Here is a 19594-nt window from a genome sequence, read left to right as displayed (position 1 = left end):
GAGGATGCGTGAAACGGTGCTCACCCAAAGTCGCACAAAGGAGTCCCACGTCGCCGGAGAATAACTTAGGAGGTCGTGCAATGCAGGTTAGTGTGCCGTGGACTCAGGCTGGACTGTGCACAAAGGATTTCCGCCGGAAGTGCACGGAGGCCGGAGTAGCTGCAAAAGTCGCAGTTCCCAGCAATGCAGTCTGGCGTGGGGAGGCAAGGACTTACCTCCACCAAACTTGGACTGAAGAGTCACTGGACTGTGGGAGTCACTTGGACACAGTTGCTGGATTCAAGGGACCTCGCTCGTCGTGCTGAGAGGAGACCCAAGGTACCGGTGATGCAGTTCTTTGGTGCCTGCGGTTGCAGGGGGACGATTCCGTCGACCCACGGGAGATTTCTTCGGAGCTTCTAGTGCAGGGAGGAGGCAGACTACCCCCACAGCATGCACCACCAGGAAAACAGTCAAGAAGGCGGCAGGATCAGCGTTACAGAGTTGCAGTAGTCGTCTTTGCTACTATGTTGCAGGTTTGCAGGCTTCCAGCGCAGTCAGCAGTCGATTCCTTGGCAGAAGGTGAAGAGAGAGATGCAGAGGAACTCGGATGAGCTCGTGCGTTCGTTATCTAAAGTTTCCCCAGAGACAGAGACCCTAAATAGCCAGAAAAGAGGGTTTGGCTACCTAGGAGAGAGGATAGGCTAGCAACACCTGAAGGAGCCTATCAGAAGGAGTCTCTGACGTCACCTGGTGGCACTGGCCACTCAGAGCAGTCCAGTGTGCCAGCAGCACCTCTGTTTCCAAGATGGCAGAGGTCTGGAGCACACTGGAGGAGCTCTGGACACCTCCCAGGGGAGGTGCAGGGGAGTGGTCACTCCCCTTTCCTTTGTCCAGTTTCGCGCCAGAGCAGGGCTAAGGGGTCCCTGAACCGGTGTAGACTGGCTTATGCAGAAATGGGCACCAAATGTGCCCATGAAAGCATTTCCAGAGGCTGGGGGAGGCTACTCCTCCCCTGCCTTCACACCATTTTCCAAAGGGAGAGGGTGTAACACCCTCTCTCAGAGGAAGTTCTTTCTTCTGCCATCCTGGGACAAGCCTGGCTGGACCCCAGGAGGGCAGAAACCTGTCTGAGGGGTTGGCAGCAGCAGCAGCTGCAGTGAAACCCCTGAAAAGGCAGTTTGGCAGTACTAGGGTCTGTGCTACAGACCACTGGGATCATGGGATTGTGCCAACTATGCCAGGATGGCATAGAGGGGGCAATTCCATGATCATAGACATGTTACATGGCCATATTCGGAGTTACCATTGTGAAGCTACATATAGGTAGTGACCTATATGTAGTGCACGCGTGTAATGGGGTCCCCGTACTCACAAATTCCGGGGAATTGGCCCTGAACAATGTGGGGGCACCTTGGCTAGTGCCAGGGTGCCCTCACACTAAGTAACTTTGCACCTAACCTTTACCAGGTAAAGGTTAAACATATAGGTGACTTATAAGTTACTTAAGTGCAGTGTAAAATGGCTGTGAAAAAACTTGGACGTTATTTCACTCAGGCTGCAGTGGCAGGCCTGTGTAAGAATTGTCAGAGCTCCCTATGGGTGGCAAAAGAAATGCTGCAGCCCATAGGGATCTCCTGGAACCCCAATACCCTGGGTACCTCAGTACCATATACTAGGGAATTCTAAGGGTGTTCCAGTAAGCCAATGTAAATTGGTAAAATTGGTCACTAGCCTGTTAGTGACAATTTGAAAGAAATGAGAGAGCATAGCCACTGAGGTTCTGTAGGAGGCTGGACTGGTTTGTAGTGAGTACCAAGGGGTACTTGCACCTTGCACCAGGCCCAGTTATCCCTTATTAGTGTATAGGGTGTCTAGCAGCTTAGGCTAATAGATAATGGTAGCTTAGCAGAGCAGCTTAGGCTGAACTAGGAGACGTGTGATGCTACTACAGTACCACCTAGTGTCATATGCACAATATCATAAGAAAACACAATACACAGTTATACTAAAAATAAAGGTACTTATTTTTATGACAATATGCCAAAGTATCTTAGAGTGTACCCTCAGTGAGAGGATAGGAAATATACACAAGATATATATACACAATAGCAAAAATATGCAGTATAGTCTTAGAACACAGTGCAAACAATGTATAGTTCCAATAGGATGCAATGGGGACACATAGGGATAGGGGCAACACAAACCATATACTCCAAAAGTGGAATGCGAACCACGAATGGACCCCAAACTTATGTGACCTTGTAGAGGGTCGCTGGGACTATTAGAAAATAGTAAGGGTTAGAAAAATTGCCCACCCCAAGACCCTGAAAAGTGAGTGCAAAGAGCACTAAAGTTCCCCAAAGGACATAGAAGTCGTGATAGGGGAATTCTGCAGGAAAGACACAAACCAACAATGCAACAACGATGGATTTCCAATCTAGGGTACCTGTGGAACAAGGGGACCAAGTCCAAAAGTCACAAGCAAGTCGGAGATAGGCATATGCCCAGGAAATGCCAGCTGTGGATGCAAAGAAGCTTCTACTGGACAGAAGAAGCTGAGGGTTCTGCAAGAACGAAAAGGGCTAGAGACTTCCCCTTTGGTGGACGGATCCCGCTCGACGTGGAGAGTCGTGCAAAAGTGTTTTCCCGCCGAAAAACCTCCAACAAGCCTTGCTAGCTGCAAATCGTGCGGTTAGCGTTTTTGGATGCTGCTGTGGCCCTGGAGGGACCAGGAGGTCGCAAATTGGACCAGGAGAGAGAGGAGACGTCGTGCAAGCCAAGGAGCCCTCTCAACAGCAGGTAGCACCCGGAGAAGTGCCAGAAACAGGCACTACAAGGATGCGTGAAACGGTGCTCACCCGAAGTTACACAAAGGAGTCCCACGTCGCCGGAGACCAACTTAGAAAGTCGTGCAATGCAGGTTAGAGTGCCGTGGACCCAGGTTTGGCTGTGCACGAAGGATTTCTGCCGGAAGTGCACAGGGGCCGGAGTAGCTGCAAAAGTCGCAGTTCCCAGCAATGCAGTCTAGCGAGGTGAGGCAAGGACTTACCTCTACCAAACTTGGACTGAAGAGTCACTGGACTGTGGGAGTCACTTGGACAGAGTTGCTGGATTCGAGGGACCTCGCTCATCGTGCTGAGAGGAGACCCAAGGGACTGGTAATGCAGCTCTTTGGTGCCTGCGGTTGCAGGGGGAAGATTCCGTCGACCCACGGGAGATTTCTTCAGAGCTTCTAGTGCAGAGAGGAGGCAGACTACCCCCACAGCATGCACCACCAGGAAAACAGTCGAGAAGGCGGCAGGATCAGCGTTACAGAGTTGCAGTAGTCGTCTTTGCTACTATGTTGCAGGTTTGCAGGCTTCCAGCGCGGTCAGCAGTCGATTCCTTGGCAGAAGGTGAAGAGAGAGATGCAGAGGAACTCGGATGAGCTCGTGCATTCGTTATCTAAAGTTTCCCCAGAGACAGAGACCCTAAATAGCAGGAAAAGAGGGTTTGGCTACTTAGGAGAGAGGATAGGCTAGCAACACCTGAAGGAGCCTATCACAAGGAGTCTCTGACGTCACCTGGTGGCACTGGCCACTCAGAGCAGTCCAGTGTGCCAGCAGCACCTCTGTTTCCAAGATGGCAGAGGTCTGGAGCACACTGGAGGAGCTCTGGACACCTCCCAGGGGAGGTGCAGGTCAGGGGAGTGGTCACTCCCCTTTCCTTTGTCCAGTTTCGCGCCAGAGCAGGGCTAAGGGGTCCCCTGAACCGGTGTAGACTGGCTTATGCAGAATTGGGCACATCTGTGCCCAAGAAAGCATTTCCAGAGGCTGGGGGAGGCTACTCCTCCCCTGCCTTCACACCATTTTCCAAAAGGAGAGGGTGTAACACCCTCTCTCAGAGGAAGTTCTTTGTTCTGCCATCCTGGGCCAGGCCTGGCTGGACCCCAGGAGGGCAGATGCCTGTCTGAGGGGTTGGCAGCAGCAGCAGCTGCAGTGAAACCCCAGGAAAGGCAGTTTGGCAGTACCAGGGTCTGTGCTACAGACCACTGGGATCATGGGATTGTGCCAACTATGCCAGGATGGCATAGAGGGGGCAATTCCATGATCATAGACATGTTACATGGCCATATTTGGAGTTACCATTGTGAAGCTACATATAGGTAGTGAACTATATGTAGTGCACACGTGTAATGGTGTCCCCGCACTCACAAAGTTCAGGGAATTGGCTCTGAACAATGTGGGGGCACCTTGGCTAGTGCCAGGGTGTCCTCACACTAAGTAACTTTGCACCTAACCTTTACCAGGTAAAGGTTAGACATATAGGTGACTTATAAGTTACTTAAGTGCAGTGAAAAATGGCTGTGAAATAACGTGGACGTTATTTCACTCAGGCTGCAGTGGCAGGCCTGTGTAAGAATTGTCAGAGCTCCCTATGGGTGGCAAAAGAAATGCTGCAGCCCATAGGGATCTCCTGGAACCCCAATACCCTGGGTACCTCAGTACCATATACTAGGGAATTATAAGGGTGTTCCAGTAAGCCAATGTAAATTGGTAAAATTGGTCACTAGCCTGTTAGTGACAATTTGGAAAGAAATGAGAGAGCATAACCACTGAGGTTCTGATTAGCAGAGCCTCAGTGAGACAGTTAGTCACTACACAGGTAACACATTCAGGCACACTTATGAGCACTGGGGCCCTGGGTTACCAGGGTCCCAGTGACACATACAACTAAAACAACATATATACAGTGAAAAATGGGGGTAACATGCCAGGCAAGATGGTACTTTCCTACACAACCCCCCCCCAAACAAAGGACAATAAGACTAGCCATGACCTGATGAGTCTTCATTGTCTAAGTGGAAATATCTGGAGAGTCCATCTGCATTGGAGTGGCTACTCCCAGGTCTATGTTCCACTGTATAGTCCATTCCCTGTAGGGATATGGACCACCTCAACAATTTAGGATTTTCACCTTTCATTTGTTTTAGCCAAAGTAGAGGTTTGTGGTCTGTCTGAACAATGAAGTGAGTGCCAAACAGGTATGGCCTCAACTTCTTCAGAGCCCAGACCACAGCAAAGGCCTCCCTCTCAATGGCAGACCAACGCTTTTCTCTAGGGGTCAACCTCCTACTAATAAAAGCAACAGGTTGATCCTGGCCCTCCGAATTAAGTTGTGATAGGACTGCCCCTACTCCTAATTCAGATGCATCAGTTTGGACATAGAATTTTTTAGAGTAACAAGGGCTTTTCAGGACAGGTGCAGAGCACATGGCCTGCTTCAGCTCCTCAAAAGCTTTCTGACAGTTTGCTGTCCAGAATACCTTTTTAGGGATTTTCTTGGATGTGAGGTCATTAAGAGGGGCTGCAATGGAGCCATAGTTCTTAATGAACCTCCTGTAATACCCAGTGAGGCCTAGGAAGGCTCTCACCTGAGTCTGAGTGGTAGGGGGAACCCAATCAATAATTGTTTGGATTTTCCCCTGAAGTGGTGCAATCTGTTCCCCACCAACAAGGTGTCCCAGGTAAACCACCTTACCCTGCCCTATGTGGCACTTTGAAGCCTTGATAGTGAGGCCTGCCTTTTGCAGGGCCTCCAAAACTTTCCATAGGTGGACCAGGTGATCATCCCAGCTGGAGCTAAATACAGCTATATCGTCCAAATATGCTGCACTGAAAGCTTCCAGCCATTGCAGGACTGTATTCACCAACCTCTGAAAAGTGGCAGGTGCATTTTTCAAACCAAAAGGCATTACAGTAAACTGGTAATGTCCTCCAATCGTTGAAAATGCAGTTTTAGGTTTAGCATCTTCTGACAATTTGATCTGCCAATACCCTGCAGTCAAATCAAAAGTGCTTAGATACTTGGCAGATGCCAGTGTATCTATGAGCTCATCTGCCCTGGGTATAGGGTGAGCATCAGTTTTGGTTACCAGGTTGAGACCTCTATAGTCTACACAAAACCGCATTTCCTTCTTTCCATCTTTGGAATGGGGTTTTGGTACAAGTACCACAGGAGAAGCCCATGGACTTTCAGAGTGCTCAACCACTCCTAGTTCTAACATTTTCTGGACCTCTTGCTTTATGCAGTCCCTGACATGGTCAGGCTGTCTATAGATCTTACTTTTGACAGGTAAACTGTCTCCAGTATCTATAGTGTGCTCACACCAAGAAGTGGTACCTGGCACAGTAGAGAAGAGTTCAGAGAATTGATCTAGGAGATTTATGCAATGGTCTTTCTGCTCAGCAGTAAGACAATCAGCCAAAACTACACCTTCCACAAGAGCATCTTGTTCTGTGGAAGAGAAGAGATCAGGTAGAGGATCACTGTCTTCCTCCTGTCCCTCATCAGTTGCCATGAGCAGGGTGAGATCAGCCCTGTCATAGTAGGGTTTCAGGCGGTTTACATGGAGTACCCTAAGGGGACTCCTTGCAGTGCCTAAGTCAACTAAATAGGTGACTTCACCCTTTTTTTCAACAATTGTGTGGGGACCACTCCATTTATCTTGGAGTGCTCTTGGGGCCACAGGCTCCAAGAACCACACTTTCTGCCCTGGTTTGTACTGAACCAAAACAGCCTTCTGATCATGCCATTGCTTCTGGAGCTCTTGGCTGGCCTGAAGGTTTTTGCTGGCCTTTTTCATGTACTCAGCCATCCTTGATCTGAGGCCAAGTACATAATCCACAATATCCTGCTTAGGAGTTTGTAAAGGTTGTTCCCAACCCTCCTTTACAAGTGTGAGTGGACCCCTAACAGGGTGTCCAAAAAGAAGTTCAAAGGGGCTGAAGCCCACTCTTTTCTGGGGTACCTCCCTGTAGGCAAAAAGGAGGCATGGTAAAAGGATATCCCATCTCCTGCGGAGTTTTTCAGGGAGACTCATAATCATGCCTTTGAGAGTTTTGTTAAATCTCTCCACCAGTCCATTTGTTTGTGGATGATAGGGTGTAGTGAACTTGTAAGTTACACCACACTCCTTCCACATGGCCTTTAAGTATGCAGACATGAAATTGCTTCCCCTGTCTGATACTACTTCCTTTGGGAAGCCCACCCTGGAAAATATTCCCAGGAGGGCCTTTGCCACTGCAGGAGCTGGAGTGGTCCTTAAAGGAATAGCTTCAGGATATCTTGTGGCATGGTCCACTACCACCAAGATGAATCTATTGCCTGAAGCAGTAGGAGGGTCAAGGGGGCCAACTATGTCAACCCCTACCCTTTCAAAGGGAACCCCAACCACAGGCAGTGGAATAAGGGGTGCCTTAGGGGTGCCACCTGTCTTGCCACTGGCTTGACAGGTTTCACAAGACTTGCAAAAATCTTTTGTGTCCTCAGACATCCTAGGCCAATGAAACAAGGGAACAAGTCTGTCCCAAGTTTTCATTTGTCCCAGATGCCCAGCTAGGGGAATGTCGTGGGCAAGAGTTAGGAGGAACTTTCTGTACTCCTGAGGAATCACTAATCTCCTGGCAGCTCCAGGTTTAGGATCCCTATGCTCAGTGTACAAGAGGTTGTCCTCCCAGTAAACTCTGTGAGAGTCACTGACATCCCCATTAGCCTGTTTGACTGCTTGCTGTCTTAGACCCTCTAATGTGGGACAGGTTTGCTGTGCCACACTCAGCTCCTCTCTGGCAGGCCCCCCTTCACCCAAAAGCTCAGCAGTGTCTGCTTCAAGCTCCTCTGGTGTAGGTTCTGCACAGGGAGGGCATTCTTCTTCCTCAGAAGTTGAATCCACTGTAGAGGGAGGGATAGTAGGAAGTGGTTTGCTTCTACTAGCCCTAGCTTTAGGGAGCACTTGGTCCATTGTTCCAGGATCCAAGCTTCCCTGTCCTTTTTGCGTTTTGGCCTGAGCCCTTGTCAAAGCAAAAATATGCCCTGGGATGCCCAGCATTGCTGCATGGGCCTCCAACTCCACATCTGACCAAGCTGATGTCTCCAAATAATTTCCTAGTAGACAGTCTACAGGTAAATCTGTGGCTACCACAACCTTCTTTGGACCAGTAACCCCCCCCCAGTTGAGATTAACAACAGCCATGGGGTGGCTAAGTGTGTTGTTGTGAGCATCGGTTACTTGTTACTGGTGACCAAGTAGGTGTTGTTCAGGGTGGACCAGTTTCTCTATGACCATAGTCACACTGGCACCAGTGTCCCTGTAGGCCTGAACCTCAACACCATTTATTAGGGGTAGCTGCTTGTACTTATCCATATTAAGGGGACAAGCAACTAAGGTGGCTAAATCAATAGCCCCCTCAGAGACTAACACAGCCTCTGTGGCCTCCCTAACAAGGCCAACCCCAACTAAGTTACCAATAGTGAGCCCAACTACTCCCTTGGATTGGCTATTAGTAGGTTTGCTCCCACCACCACTGCTATTAGTAGGGACACTAGGGGTAGCAGTAGGAGTTGTAGTGGTAGGAGGCTTGGTGCTTTTCTTTGGACAACTGGGATCTGTTGTCCAATGGCCTTTTATTTTACTTACATAGCACCATGGTTTCTTTTCTTTGTTTTGATTAGAAGAGGATTTGGGCCCAACTCCCCCACCAGAGTGTTTTTGTGGGCCTGATGACGACTCATTTTTAGATTTGTCCCCACCCTTGTCAGAAGACTTACCATCCTTCTTTTTGTTGCCATCTTTGTCACCCCCTGTATGAACTTTTCTGTTCACCCTTGTTCTGACCCATTTGTCTGTCTTCTTTCCCAATTCTTGGGGAGAGGTCAGATCAGAGTCCACCAAGTACTGGTGCAACAAATCAGACACACAATTATTAAGAATATACTCTCTCAGGATCAAGTTATACAGGCTGTCATAATCAGTAACTTTACTGCCATGTAACCACCCCTCCAAGGCCTTCACTGAATGGTCAATGAAATCAACCCAGTCTTGTGAAGACTCCTTTTTGGTCTCTATTAACTTTATCCTGTATTGTTCAGTAGTTAAGCCATAACCATCCAGGAGTGCATTCTTAAGAACTTTGTAATCATTGGCTTCACTTTCTTTCACAGTAAGGAGCCTATCCCTACCTTTTCCACTAAATGATAGCCATAGGATAGCAGCCCACTGCCTTTGAGGGACATCCTGTACAGCACAGGCCCTCTCAAGTGCAGCAAACCACTTGTTAATGTCATCCCCCTCCTTATAAGGGGGAACTATCTTGTGCAGATTCCCGGAATCATGCTCTTTTGCAGGATGACTATGGGGAATACTGCTGCTGCCACCATGGGTTTCTAAACCCAGTTTCTGTCTCTCCTTCACTACTTGTAAAGTCTGTCTATCCAAATCCAGCTGTTGCTTCTTGAGCTTCAGTCTGGTTTGTTCCACTCTCAATCTATTGAGCTCCGTTTCTAACAATCTGTCATCAGGGTGGGTGGGAGGGACATGCCTTGAAACAGAAGTATGGTGAGAATGGACAGAAGGAGACCTGTCCCTTACAGAAGGCACCCTAACAGCTTGGTTAACAGAAACATCACTTCTACTGTGGTGAGAATGAATGCTTTTGCTATGATGTGAAACAACACTGTCTATATGGTGTGACTCTACATCAGTACCAACTATGCTAGACTGTCTAGTAATGGGCAGGCTCTGAAGTTTCTTTCCTGAATCTTTTCCTAGGGGTGTCCGTGGATCAGATTGGGAACCATTAGCTACTTTTTCAACAGATGGGGCCCTTTTGGCCTTATCTTGTTCTCTAAGCATGTTAAGTAACAATTCCAAGGAAGGATTCTTCCCTACACTCAAACCTCTTTTAATGCAGAGACTCCTTGCTCCTTTCCAGCTAAGGTGATGATATGCAAGTTTGGACAGATCAACATTTTGGCCTGTGCCAGACATTTTTAGAGAGAGTTAAAGTGATAGAAAAAGAGAAAAAAGTTTTCAGAACTTTTATAAAGACTGAAAAAAAACTTTTTAAACTTTTAAGAACTTTTAGAAAGTTTAGAAGTACTTTTCAGCACTTAGAAAAGAGTGAAAAGAGAAAATGCTAAACTTTTTAGCTATGTGTACACACACTGAACTTGTTTTGTATATTTTTCTCTTATGAAAAGTACAATGACAAGAGTGGTAAGTAGTCTCAAAGCACTTATCCCACCGCTGCACAACCAATATAGGAGGCTGGACTGGCTTGTAGTGAGTACCAAGGGGTACTTGCACCTTGCACCAGGCCCAGTTATCCCTTATTAGTGTATAGGGTGTCTAGCAGCATAGGCTGATAGATAATGGTAGCTTAGCAGAGCAGCTTAGGCTGAACTAGGAGACGAGTGAAGCTCCTACAGTACCACTATTGTCACTTGCACAATATCATAAGAAAACACAATACACAGATATACTAAAAATAAAGGTACTTTATTTTTATGACAATATGCCAAAGTATCTCAGAGTATACCCTCAGTAAGAGGATAGCAAATATACACAAGATATATGTACACAATACCAAAAATATGCAGTATAGTCTTAGAAAATAGTGCAATGTATAGTTACAATAGGATGCAATGGGGACACATAGGGATAGGGGAAACACAAACCATATACTCCAAAAGTGGAATGCGAACCACGAATGGACCCCAAACCTATGTGACCTTGTAGAGGGTCGCTGGGACTATTAGAAAATAGTAAGGGTTAGAAAAATAGCCCACCCCAAGACCCTGAAAAGTGAGTGCAAAGAGCACTAAAGTTCCCCAAAGGACATAGAAGTCGTGATAGGGGAATTCTGCAGGAAAGACACAAACCAGCAATGCAACAACGATGGATTTCCAGTCGAGGGTACCTGTGGAACAAGGGGACCAAGTCCAAAAGTCACAAGCAAGTCGGAGATGGGCAGATGCCCAGGAAATGCCAGCTGTGGGTGCAAAGAAGCTGCTACTGGACAGTAGAATATTAGGTTTCTGCAGGAACGACAAGGGCTAGAGACTTCCCCTTTGGAGGACCTATCCCTCACGCCATGGAGAGTCGTGCAGAAGTGTTTTCCCACCAAAAGACCGCCAACAAGCCTTGCTAGCTGCAAATCGTGCGGTTAGTGTTTTTGGATGCTGCTGTGGCCCAGGAGGGACCAGGATGTCGCCAATTGCGTCAGAGGACAGAGGGGGCATCGTGCAAGACAATGAGCCCTCTCAGCAGCAGGCAGCACCCGGAGAAGTGCCAGAAACAGGCACTACGAGGATGCGTGAAACGGTGCTCACCCGAAGTCGCACAAAGGAGTCCCACATCGCTGGAGAACAACTTAGGAGGTCGTGCAATGCAGGTTAGAGTGCCGTGGACCCAGGCTGGACTGTGCACAAAGGATTTCCGCCGGAAGTGCATGGAGGCCGGAGTAGCTGCAAAAGTCGCGGTTCCTAGCAATGCAGTCTGGCGTGGGGAGGCAAGGACTTACCTCCACCAAACTTGGATTGAAGAGTCACTGGACTGTGGGAGTCACTTGGATACAGTTGCTGGATTCAAGGGACCTCGCTCATCGTGCTGAGAGGAGACCCAAGGTACCGGTGATGCAGTTCTTTGGTGCCTGCGGTTGCAGGGGGACGATTTCGTCGGCCCACGGGAGATTTCTTCGGAGCTTCTAGTGCAGAGAGGAGGCAGACTACCCCCACAGCATGCACCACCAGGAACAACAGTCGAGAAGGCGGCAGGATCAGCGTTACAGAGTTGCAGTAGTCGTCTTTGCTACTATGTTGCAGTTTTGCAGGCTTCCAGCGCGGTCAGCAGTCGATTCCTTGGCAGAAGGTGAAGAGAGAGATGCAGAGGAACTCGGATGAGCTCGTGCATTCGTTATCTAAAGTTTCCCCAGAGACAGAGACCCTAAATAGCAGGAAAAGAGGGTTTGGCTACTTAGGAGAGAGGATAGGCTAGCAACACCTGAAGGAGCCTATCACAAGGAGTCTCTGACGTCACCTGGTGGCACTGGCCACTCAGAGCAGTCCAGTGTGCCAGCAGCACCTCTGTTTCCAAGATGGCAGAGGTCTGGAGCACACTGGAGGAGCTCTGGACACCTCCCAGGGGAGGTGCAGGTCAGGGGAGTGGTCACTCCCCTTTCCTTTGTCCAGTTTCGCGCCAGAGCAGGGCTAAGGGGTCCCTGAACCGGTGTAGACTGGCATATGCAGAAATGGGCACCAAATGTGCCCATGAAAGCATTTCCAGAGGCTGGGGGAGGCTACTCCTCCCCTGCCTTCACACCATTTTCCAAAGGGAGAGGGTGTAACACCCTCTCTCAGAGGAAGTCCTTTGTTCTGCCATCCTGGGACAAGCCTGGCTGGACCCCAGGAGGGCAGAAACCTGTCTGAGGGGTTGGCAGCAGCTGCAGTGAAACCCCTGAAAAGGCAGTTTGGCAGTACCAGGGTCTGTGCTACAGACCACTGGGATCATGGGATTGTGCCAACTATGCCAGGATGGCATAGAGGGGGCAATTCCATGATCATAGACATGTTACATGGCCATATTCGGAGTTACCATTGTGAAGCTACATATAGGTAGTGACCTATATGTAGTGCACGCGTGTAATGGTGTCCCCGCACTCACAAAGTCCGGCAATTGGCCCTGAACAATGTGGGGGCACCTTGGCTAGTGCCAGGGTGCCCTCACACTAAGTAACTTTGCACCTAACCTTTACCAGGTAAAGGTTAGACATATAGGTGACTTATAAGTTACTTAAGTGCAGTGTAAAATGGCTGTGAAATAACGTGGACGTTATTTCACTCAGGCTGCAGTGGCAGGCCTGTGTAAGAATTGTCAGAGCTCCCTATGGGTGGCAAAAGAAATGCTGCAGCCCATAGGGATCTCCTGGAACCCCAATACCCTGGGTACCTCAGTACCATATACTAGGGAATTATAAGGGTGTTCCAGTAAGCCAATGTAAATTGGTAAAATTGGTCACTAGCCTGTTAGTGACAATTTGAAAGAAATGAGAGAGCATAACCACTGAGGTTCTGATTTGCAGAGCCTCAGTGAGACAGTTAGTCACTACACAGGTAACACATTCAGGCACACTTATGAGCACTGGGGCCCTGGCTGACAGGGTCCCAGTGACACATACAACTAAAACAACATATATACAGTGGAAAATGGGGGTAACATGCCAGGCAAGATGATACTTTCCTACAGGTGTCCATTTTGTAGCGTTTTCACTGTACTACTGTGTGTGTTGGTACAAATACTTTACACATTGCTTCTGAAGTTAAGCCTGCCTGCTCTTGCCAAGCCACCAATGACTGGGCTCATTTCTCAATTGCTGCAATGTCACCACTCCACTTATGGTCATTGGCACTTACAGCACTGCTGTACTTCCTACTAATCTGGTGTAGTCCGATTTGATGCTATTGTTGTACTTTGAATACACCATTTCAATTATGGTGATGTTGTGTATTTTTCCTGTATGTTAGAAACATAATAAAAAGAGTTAAAAAAAAAAAAAAAGAGAGCAACCTCTGCTTCTGGAGACTTCTGAAAGGAGATATAGGCCCTCATTATGACATTGGCTGTCAGCTGACCACCACGTCGACAATGGCGGTAGTACAGTCACCAGACTGGTGGTGAAGACCGCCAAATTATGTCCATGTCGGTGATCCCTCCCATAGACAGCCAATGTACCACCTGAACCACCAGTGCGGTCCGTCCACTGACCACGGTGGTAGGCATCTTCAGGCTGGCAGACGACAATGACCCACCTACCACATTATGACATAGCAGACCGCCAGGATTTCCGGGGCAGGACCACCACCACCAAAAGCCTGGCAGGAACAAATCATATAAAAGGAGGCACTCACCTCCAGGAACAAAGAGGAGTCCACGGCCACCATGGAATCCGAACTGGAAGCCCTGGCAATGCTGTAGCACACGATGACAGTCCAGGAGCAGCAACGCCGATGAAGATGATGACGGTGAGTACAGCTGCCTAGCACACAAGGGAGGAAGGGGAGAGTGACACACCCACACGCACAACACACACCATACACACATACCACACACCGAGAACTATCTGCAGAGTTAATCAACATAACCCAGGAGCAAAGAAAGCCAGAACATATACCTTTGGTCCAACCTCTGTAATTATGTGGGAACAGCGAACTCAATTATTTACATATTTAAATACAGAAAGGTCTATTGGCCAGTCCATTGTCATTGAAAACCCACAGGGCAATGTCCAAGGCCCAACTTGACTCCGGACAGCCCAAGTCACTCCATTGGGCAGGGGCATCATGCTGATCGTAGGCCGGCACCTCAGAGGGGCGGGTTGGGTCTTTTTTCTTGTGAAGGGGGTCCCTGGACTTGTGTTTGGGAGGGGGCGGGTCCTTGCTTCGTTGTTTAGGGGCGGAGGTGGCTGCTTGGGGCGGGGAGCCGGAGTGCCACTCTTGTACCCCTTAGTGTCAGGAGAAGCTACAGTGGGGGGAACAGGAGTGGACTGGGAGCTGGAGGAACTGGGCTGGGGAAGAGGGATCTTTCTCTTATGGGCAGGACGGTGGGAGAGGAGGAAGAGGTCAAGGCGGAAAAGGAATAGTTTTTTAGGTCCAATGGGGCGGTTTGTGGGAGGAGGTTTGGAAGTGGAGGTAGAGGGAGTGGTTGTAGGAGTAGTAGGTGTGCTGGACTTGGGTGCAGGTGCATGGACAGTGTGTGTGTGTGAGGTGGATAGCTGTTGAGTGTCTGAGTGGGAGCGTTTATGTGTTATTGGAGGGGGAAACAGGGTGGGAGAGGATAAACAGGATGTGTGTCTGTATGTTGATATGGTGTCTGCAACTGAGGTGGGTGTGCTGCATGAGGTTGTGATGATGGTGGTGGTGACTGCGCATGTGATGAATGGGGTGCTAGTCTGCACGTCTGCTGCTGTGGTGACTGTGGGCAAGGCTGTACAGGAGGTAGGATCTAGGACTGATGATGCAGTGCATGTAGGTGTTAATGTGACTGTGAGGGAGGAGGAGGAGGAGGGCGGGAGACAGTGGAGGCAGTGACTGTCGTTTTATGTGCTTCTGTGTGTTGGCTGTGTGTCTGCTTGTGGAGTGAAGTGTGGTGCCTGTGTTTGTCAGTGCAAGTCCTGTCTGTTGCTTTGGGTGCATGCTTCTCAGATTGTGTGCATGCAATGGGTTGGGGAGAGGGCTTTGGGCATGGGAACAGGTAGTTGGAGGGGGGACGGAAGAACCAGGGACACTGGCGGATGTCAAAGAGCAGGCCAGAGCCTGAAACGATCTCTGTAGGGCAGCCAAACCGTGAATGCCCTCCATCTAGGCACTCCATTTCTGCATCTGGGATGCCAGCCCCTGCATGGCACTCATTATGGTTGATTGCCCTACAGTGATGGATCTCAGGAGGTCAATAGCCTCTTCAGTGAGGGCAGCAGGGCTGACTGGGCAGGACCTGAGGTGCCTTAGGCAAAGGAGAGGCCCACCCTCCTGGGTGAGTGGGCAAGGGCAACTGGGTGGGGGGCTATTGGGAGGGCAGTGCTAGTACAGGGGGTGGAGGAAGATCTTGTAGCTGGGGGGTCGTAGAGGGGTCCACCACCACCAGGGAGCTTCCATTGGAGGAGGAATCTGAGTCAGATGTCATTGCTCCAGTCTCCCTCATGGTGCTCCCCTTGTCCTCCAAACCACTGGTCCCCTTGGCGTTGGTGGACTCTGCCTCCTGGGTCCCATGGACTGCAGCTCCCCCACTCACCAGTGCCCCTGCTCCTTCGCCAGATGATGTTAATGGACACAAGGACAGGATGAGAAAAGGAGAGAGGGTGGGGAGAAAGAAAGGGAACACAGGGTCAATCACAGCAACAACAGCACATGTGGCATACACATCACAATCACTCACCTGGGTACAACAGCAGTAAAGAACCCAAACACTGCCATCCTCACACCTACAGGGACTCACTAAGCCATGTCTGCTATGGTATCCTAGCTACTTACCAATACTAAATATACATACCACCCTTCATTGCTAAGCAGGACCACACAAGAATAGCTAAACCAGTATATTGGGGCAGCCACTGACTAGAACCTTACACCCAAACCCCATGGCAGGCAACAGAAAGAAAATACCACACAGTCTGTACTCACCCCCTTGTGGCTGCTGTGCTGCCCTCAAGCGCCCATCCAACTCAGGATTGGCCATCGCCAGTATGCGGGCCATTAGAAGGGGTAAGGGTCCGATGGGCACCCCTCCCTCGTTGGGAGGCTGTCCCCAGCTGGGCCTCTGCGGTCTTCCGGGCCCAGCATCTCAGGTCCTCCCATTGTTTTCTGCAGTGGGTGCTCCACTGGCTATAGACCCCCAGGGTCTGCATGTCCTTAGCGATGGCACGCCACAACCCTTCCTTCTGATGGACCTGCAGAGGAGACACAGACAGAAGGACACCATGAACTCAACACTCCATTCTGTAACATAAATGGTTTACATACTCCATAGAACCTACAGTAAGCACACACATGACCCTTACTTCTGCATACACATTGCATGCAGCCAACCCCCCCCCCAAAGGACACACTGCCAGCACACACATACATCTTCATGCAGCCATGTCTCATCCAACGTACCCATGATGTACTCACCTGTTGGTCTGGAGGCCCATACAACTGCCCATACAGGGGTAGGACCCCATCCACAAGCTTCTCCAACTCCTCGGATGTGAAGGCTGGGGCCCTTTTCCCTGTAGCATGTGCCATCGCAGGTTCCAGACACAGGACACAGCAGCACATGCAGTGGAGGTGTTGAACCGCAGAGAGTCAGGAATCAAGTGAAGTGGTACTGAGAAAATGGCGGTCACGCGCGTGGCAGTAAACACTGTCACCACTGGCATTGATCATCATTGGTTCCTGTGCTCCATAGAGCTCCATGTTAGCCAATGAGGAGTTGCACAGCGGTGCAGACCGCCTTCCGCCATGGTGTTAAACGCCCGCGGAGTGAGGTCATTTCTACCTGTTCTTGCATAAAGGGCAGGCGGTTGTCATTTCCTAATGCTGGTACTTCTGTTGGACAAATTTATGTGCGTAATAGGTATCGATTGTACACACCGAGACAATTCCAGTCTTCTATATACATACATGCTCTGTGTAGTGTGATATTGTGTGTCCATACTTCCTGTAGTCACACACATCTCATGTTTGGTTTACTTAGATACCTACCACTGTGGAGGAGGAGGAGGCAAGCACCCATGTACAGACCCCTAGTGGATTTGGTTACTGGACAGGCACATTATACCGTCATACATCATATCGTCTGGCCAGGGCCACAATTACCGATCTATGTCAAGAATTGGAGCCAGATCTGATTCCTGCTATTCGTAGCACTACAGAAATACCCCCTGTAGTACAGGTACTGCCAGTGCTCCACTTCCTGGCAAGTGGTTAATTCCAGGTGACAGTGGGCTTGGTTGCAGGTATGTCACAGACAATGTTCTCGGTTGTGCTTGGATGGGTTTTGACTGCCTTGCTCAAACAGATGAGCAGCTACATCTCATTCCCCCAGAGTGAAAATTTGCCCACTGTGAAGGCTGAATTCTATGTCATGGGGCACATACCACATGTGATTGTGGCTATTGACGGGACCCATATTGCCTTGGTTCCTAAAAGGGTAAATGAGCAGGTCTACAGGGATAGGGAGAGTTACCACTTTCTAAATGTCCAGATGGTGTGCCTTGCTGATCAATACATTTCCCACGTAACTGCCAAGTTCCCTAGATCTGTGCATGATGCCTATGTATTAAGGAATAGCAGTGTCCCACCAAGTTCCCTAGATCTGTACATGATGCCTATGTATTAAGGAATAGCAGTGTCACACAGGAGATGGCACGACTACAGAGGCACATAGTGTGGCTCATAGGTGAGCTTGAGTCTTCACACAATGTATGTCAGTGTATGCCAACTGGAGTTGTACTCCATGTCATTGTACATGAATAATGTGTGGCCCTCACTACTTCCAGGTAACTCCGGCTACCCAAACATGTCCTGGCTGTTGACCCCAGTGAGGAATCTGAGAACAGGGGCAGAAAATCTGTACAATGAAGCACATGGTCGTACCAGGAGGGTTGCTGAACGCACGTTTGGTCTACTGAAAGCCAGGTTCCGGTGCCTCCGTTTAACTGGTGGATCCCTATGCTACGCCCATAAGAAGGTCTGCCAGATAGTGGTGGCTTGGTGCATGCTGCACAATTTGGCCCTCAGGCACCATGTGCCCAACCTGCAGGAGGAGGGGGGAGACAATGCACCTGTGGCAGCAGAGGACACTGAAGACAGTGATGAGGAGGAGGATGTGGACAACAGGGCACATATCATACAACAGTGCTTCTAATGACACTCAGGTAAGACTGTAATTCTGTTCATATCTCCATTTCAGTTATGTGCTGTGTGCCAGCGGTGTGTGCCAATCACTACCTTTAAATTTCAATTGACTGTCACTTATGTTTTCCCTTTTTGCAGATGATGGTGTGGTCACAACTATGTACTGATGTGATCACTACAGACTGCTTAAACACATTTGTTGGATGGATTCACACATTCACAACATTTGCACAGGATAATGCAGTTCAATACATTGCAAATTTCTATATGATAAAGCACAAATACTCCAGTTGTGTTCAAGGGTGTTTATTTAAGTTACAAAAAGGAAGGGATAGTGCAATAGACTAGGGTGATGGTGGACGAAAACATCAGTGTAATGGCCCAGGTGGTTTGTAGCACAGGCCCAGTGTCCATGGGACCAGAGGAAAAGGAGCAATGGCAGTCCAAAGTGAAAAAGGTGACTCAGTGGCACACAAGGGGGACATTCTGGAGGGGCTCATTTCTGGCGGTGGTCTTGGCAACAGTCTCTGGTGTCTGTCTGGGTTGCAGGGAACGTTTGCGGGGTGGTTCACCTTCTGCAGGAGGGAGGGGTGCTGTTGGCCTGTGAGTGGTGTTGCAGGTCCTCCTGTCCACTAGCTGCAGCAGAGGTTGATGGCTGCTGAGTGGACTGGCTAGTAGAAGTGGGCCACAGGTGTGCTCAGTTCTCCCGCATGGTGTTGGCCATGTCACCCAGCACCCCTACAATGGAGGTCATGTTGGCATTTAGGCCCTGCAACTGCTGCATGACCTCCTGGTGGTGTACCCCCTGCAGCCACTGTTTCTCCTGCATGACGGTGATCACCTGGCGCATCCTGTCGTGGGATTGTTGATATGCCTCCAGGACATGTGAATGCCCCCTGGGCAGTCGGTTCCCTGGGCCTGGCCTCCCCCTGGCACACAGCTGATTTTGCACTGTCCCTGGCCTCCTGTGCCTCTGTCCCCTGAGCAGTGTGCCCACTCCTACTTACACCAGGACCTTCACCGTCTTGCCTCTGTTGTGTCGATTCAGATCCCTTTACAGGTGGGCACACTATTGATCGACGTGTCCTGGGGGCTTGGGGATGTTGGCTGGCTGCTGTGGTGTTGGAGTCGGGGGCTGTGGTGGACTGGCTGTGGGATGTGGAAGCTGTCTGACCAGTGGTCCCAGATGGGCCAGGGAGTTTATCTTCCTCGGGACATCCAGAGTTGCTGTCACCACTGAGGGCATCTTCTGGTGGAGGACTAGGTTGCCGTGGGTTGCTGTGGCACCTGCTCGCCTCGGACATTGGCTAGGGCACCTGTGAAGATGTAAATGATTTGTTAGGGTCATTGTCTGTCACATATTCTGCATTTCTGGCTTATCCTATGGGTTTGATGTTGTCCTCCC

This window comes from Pleurodeles waltl, chromosome 7 (genome assembly GCF_031143425.1).
Source record: "Pleurodeles waltl isolate 20211129_DDA chromosome 7, aPleWal1.hap1.20221129, whole genome shotgun sequence".
Taxonomy (NCBI): Eukaryota; Metazoa; Chordata; class Amphibia; order Caudata; family Salamandridae; genus Pleurodeles; species Pleurodeles waltl.
The sequence above is the reverse complement of the archived record's forward strand: the minus strand, read 5'-3'. Positions refer to the sequence as shown.